The 5,551-nt window shown below is 33.7% G+C and overlaps 1 protein-coding gene across 1 annotated transcript in view; it reads left to right on the forward strand.

Moving 5' to 3' along the window:
• Positions 1 to 5,551, forward strand: part of LOC110327830 (olfactory receptor 1537-like) — a 21,455-nt gene that overhangs the window by 12,331 nt on the left and 3,573 nt on the right. The window lies entirely within an intron of this gene.

Genomic DNA, 5,551 nt, shown 5'->3' on the forward strand with positions numbered 1-5,551 from the left:
AGAGAGAGAGAGAGAGAGAGAGAGAGAGAGAGAGAAAAGAAGAGAGAAAGGAAGAAAGAAAGAAAGAAAGAAAGAGAGAAAAAGAAAGAAAGAAGAAGAAAGAAAGAAAGAAAGAAAGAAAGAAAGAAAGAAAGAAAGAAAGAAAGAAAGAAAGAAAGAAAGAAAGAAAGAAGAGAAAGAAAGCCTGTGACTTTTCTCTCATCCATGTTAGCATGATAGATGCTTTGGTTATTGAGCTACTCCTGCTTAGGACAGATACTGGTGAGAGTTCATAGTTCCAGCTTCCCTGTCAAATATAAAGGAGATTTCTGTTTTATAGCCAACTTCCAGTCTGCTGAGTAGTACAAATTTCCTTCTTTCCCTCCACAGATTTCAAATTTCTCTGAGCCATGGGTATTGTATATATGTTAGGTGGGGCACTGAAAGTTTCCTATCTCCTAAAAGTACAGCATTATTTCAGGTGTAAAATGTTTGTCCTATTCTCTCCTGTGGAGTTCATATGGTTGTAATGTTCAAAAAGTATTTTTTTTTTCATTATCTTTGCTTGCCCACATGCATTTTTAAGAGGAAACTCATTATCTTTCCCCCTTAAAAGGTACTGTGGTTTAAAAATTCGACCTGCATTTAATAATCTCTAAAATGGATACAACATTGCTTTACTAATAGAACACTGTTGGGTTGTTGTTGTTGCTATTTTCCTGCACTTTGGCATGTACGTTTTAATGAAAACACTACGAGTTCCCTGTCTCTTAAAAAGTACTGCATTAGCGCATTTGTAAACTGTTAGTCCTACATTGTACAAAGGATGTACTAGCAACCTGCCCACATGGTTTTTAGATATGAATGTTAACATTGTTTTCAGGGTAATGATTAGGGTTCAGATATATTTTGGGTTTAGGTTTAGGTTTAATTTATGGCTAGGGCTAGGGTTATGGTTAATATTAGGGTTAGGGTAAGGGTAAGTGTAAAGGTTTCGGTTAGGGATAGGGTTAGGCTACAAGTAAAGGTTAGGGGAAGTGTTAAGTTTAGAATAAGGTTTAAGCTATGGGTTAGTGCAAGGGATAGGGTTAGAGTTGAAGACAGGGTAAGGCAAAGAATTAGGGTTAGGGTTAGAGTAAGGGTAAGGATATGAACTAGCATCATGATTAGGGTTAAAGTTGGGGGTAGAGATAGGATTAGCTTAAGGGCCAGGGGTAGGATTAGGATTGGTGTAGGGTAGGGGTAGTGGTAGTTGTAAGCATAGGGGTAGGTATACTGTTAGGGGTCAGGTTTAGGATCAGGGTAAATGTAAGGTGATGAGCAAGGATAAAGGTATGAATAAGTGCACATTTAGTTATGTATTGCTTATCTAATACTTATTATAGATCATGCAATAGTTTAACACTAGATTTCATGTCTAACAATTGCATAATGCATTGCAATAGTGAATTAAAAACATTTATTATGTACGTCAACAGCTTCAAAATGACTGTAAACCATCATGGCTTAACAAAAAACTATAAACACGGAAGTGGTTTTCTTGATAATCTACTTATGTGAAGAGCAAGATACACTGAGATGCTGTAGACATACATGCATATAGATCCTAAAATGAAAGTGGGTCTAGATAAATAATTACCAATATACCTCTTTTGAAACTGGATATAAAACAGAGCAGAGACATCAACTTCTATCCAAATATAACCCTCTTTTACAGCTTGCAATATTTCTCTTTCCCTCTCTTCCATCTGTTTCAAAATAAAAAAAAAGAAAAAGAATGGCTTGGAGAATGTGAGTAGGGATAGGAAAATTTTAGCTTTTAAGTCACTAAGCTTTATTGCTATAAAGCTGGTACACAGAGCTACTTGGTGTTCCCCTAATTGCTTGATATGAAGATTTTATATACTGTGCAGATAAAGCACTCTGATTACAATTAATAGTGATAATAACATCCTGCTTATTAAAAATCTACCAAAATTCCCCTTTCTCCTCTGATTCTCAATTGTGTAATGTAATCAAGTGAAAAAATTAAAGCTTCTTTTTTATTTTTTTATTATTTTTTTATTATTTTCTTTATTTACATTTGAATGCTATCCCGAAACCCCCGCCCCTCCTCCCCTACCCAAAGCTTCTTTTTAAAAGAAGAATTTAATAAAAGCAGGTTAAATACATTTTCAAGATATTATTACACTGGATTTTCTGAAATTTTAAAGATATCTGCATATGGTATTACCTAAGGTAAATTATACTGAAGAAAAATGCAAAACAGTAGAAATATCTAATATATAGTATCTGAAATTTTTAATTTTATTGATAGATACCCCATGCACTTTAATAATATAACAGAGCCACAAAATTATCTTATTTGGAAATTTTTACCTGAGGAATAAATAAATTACTTTTCACTCTTTGCTTAATTAACAAAAAATGGTAGACTATAACAGTCTTTTATATTCATTTTCATTGTTGAAGTTATAAATATTTCCTTAGATTTTTGAGAATTTCACATGTTATATTTGAATGTTTACAGCCTCCATCCACTTTGTGCTGGTACATCCCCTTCTCTATTCACATAACTTGTGTCTTATTTTTAATCCCCCTCATATAAAGTAAAATTATTGGGACCTACATATTTTTGGCTATTTTTCCTTCCACTGGAGATTGGTTGATTTTATCAGGAGTTATACACTTAAAGAGAACTGATCCACCCCCATCTCTCACAATCTATCAACAGTCAAGTGCTTCTAATAGGCATAACTTCTGTAGGTATAACTTCTTTTTTTTATTGAGAAATGAAGTTTTAATTAACAACATGTAATCTCTTCAAGTAAAACAGTATGGCTATAATTTAACAACAGGCAGGCTAGGGCCTTATCACTAATAATTATTTATTAACTCACTATAAATAGCTATTACCTGAAATCCCCTATGCGAACATTAATATTGTGTATTAACTCCTTTGTTCCCTTTTAATGTTCTATCTTACAATGTATTACTTCTACCTGCAAAAACCAATGACCATTTCTCTCTCTCAATAGTTTTTTTTTTTTTCTTTTCTATGGCATGAAAGACTTCACTGAGGTGAAGAGATGTTTCAGTGTACTTTTAGCAGAGCCCCATGAGAATGACACAATGGTGATTAAATAAAAAAAAAATAGAACTTTTTAAGAAATTATGACAACTTCAGTTAAAAAATTTCACAAAGCTAATTCAAGTTACTATTCCTTGAAGTCTGCCTTTAAGGGCAGGCCAACAGTTACATACACCGCACTAGAATACACCTTTTATGATTACATAAGAAGTAGTATGACTACTGATGATAGCTAGGAATCTGCTACCTTGCTGCAAAGGGACTGGATGGTGTACTTATGTGACTTCCTTCTCTCTATTGTTGGGCAGAGTTTCTAGAAACATCAGTTTTAGGTAGAACAGTTGGTCAGAACAGCTCTATTGAAAAAGAAAAGGGCTTTTCACTAATGAAAGCAATGCTAAAGTATGTAACTTGATGATCCAAAACCCTAGCTCAGATATTACCCTAATAACTTTTGTGTCAGTAGTCAAAAAACAGCTACTATTATGATTCAACAATTCAATTATTGTTAAGGTAAATTTGAAATGAACTCTACTTATAAAGCATGAATGCTCATAAACAACTTCTAACATTTAGAACCTCTCAAAATATTCCATTTGCATTTCTGTAAACAGACTATATAGTCCTCGAGACATAATACTTATTTTCAACTATAATAATATTTTTTAAATTGCTTACTGAAGTGCCTGAGGACCCTTAGAGGTTTCCAAGACATGTTTGGTGTCCTTTAAAACTAAAGTTATTGTTATGACACTAAGAGGTTATTTCCCTTTCACCGTCAGTTTTTCACAATTAACTATGTAGTGGAATTTTCCACACCCCCCTTTTTTATAATCTTCATTTTATATGGGGAACTGAAGTGTACTTCACAGCCTATGAATTAAAGGCTATGTTTCCAGCCTGTAAGGCTGTAGAACATTAGGTGATAGGATCTAGTGTATAGAAGTCTAGTCACTGTGGGAAGGTCCTTTAATGGGATACTTCTTAATTCTTCCTTTTCTCTATCGTCCAAGCCACTATGTTTTCAGCTTCATTTCATTTGTATACCATAGTACTTTTTTATATTTTTTATTTATTATTATTTTCTTTATTTACATTTCAAGTGCTATCCTGAAAGTTCCCTATACCCACCCCTTCCCCTGCTCCCCTACCCACCCACTCCCACTACTTGGCCCTGGCCTTCCCCTGTGCTGGGTCAGAAAAAGTTTACAAGATCAAGGGGCCTCTCTTCCCAATGATGGCCAATTAGACCATCTTCAGCTACATATGCAGCTAGAGACTCGAGCTCAGGGGGTACTGGTTAGTTCATATTGTTCTTGATAACGTCTGTTCTCCATTTCAATTTTTCCTCCTGTTTGAGCTTATATACATCTTGTACATGCTGTCATATATCACTGAGCTTTGAACCCTTTAACTCATAATAACAACAATAAATAGTACACTGAAATGCGCACTGGTGCAAGAGTGGCATTGAAAATTTGGGGGAAACAACCTCATATTAATTAGCCTTAAAACACACCTCACAAGATAAAACGCATATATGCCACCAAAATCAAATCAAGAACCTCTCTGTACATAGGTAAGGGACCTTATGAAAGAACTTATATAATATTTTTTATTAAAATATTTGATAAAGTATATTCTTCTATATTAGTGTTTGAAAACTCCTATATATTAGTTTTTGTCTTCATTATAGTGCCATTTTTTACTTAGGGTCAAATATTTTTTTCAGGTTCAAAACAAACTTCTTCAGTATTAATCTCATATTCATGTTAATGTTTCAATTCTATCTTTCTCTGGTTATGATAATCACTGAAAAGTGTGGGACTTGTTTACTCTTTCAAATACTTTTTAATAGTATTTATGTGTACATAAGCACTACAAAGATAACAATCCATTAGAGTATTCTCTGCTCTATACCCATCGTTACGCAAAGTAAAAGGGGAAAGGGAATAACACTTGAAATGTAAAGAAAATATCTAGCAAAAATAATAAAAATATATTGTATTAGCTAACAAACTCATCGATAAATAATGGAAGTGAATATGAGTACTTTGTCTTTAAGTACTCACTGTGTAACCACTACTGAAGACTCTGTACCTCTCAAGAACTGTTTCCCAAACCAGAATCCCCATCGCAGTAGCACCAGGTGTCCACTGCCTTATATCCAGATTTCACCTTTAAATATTTAAAGAATTTCTGTATCTCAAAAATTATAAAAATGGGAATGTCTAAAAAGAAGAATCGTGGAGAACTCTTAGTAAAATAAGATTCTGGATAAATTACTTACTGCTTTTTAGTGAAGGCTTGCTTCCTCAAAACAGACAGGCATGGTTTTACATTAATACCCACTTTATATCACAATTTAGATACATTGCTTTGAAATCACAACATTTTTTTTTATTATTATTATTTTCTTTATTTACATTTCAAATGCTATCCCGAAAGTTTTCCATACCCCTCCCCCCACCTCTGTTCCCC

The sequence above is a fragment of the Mus pahari genome, chromosome 10 (assembly GCF_900095145.1).
Source record: "Mus pahari chromosome 10, PAHARI_EIJ_v1.1, whole genome shotgun sequence".
Classification (NCBI taxonomy): Eukaryota; Metazoa; Chordata; class Mammalia; order Rodentia; family Muridae; genus Mus; species Mus pahari.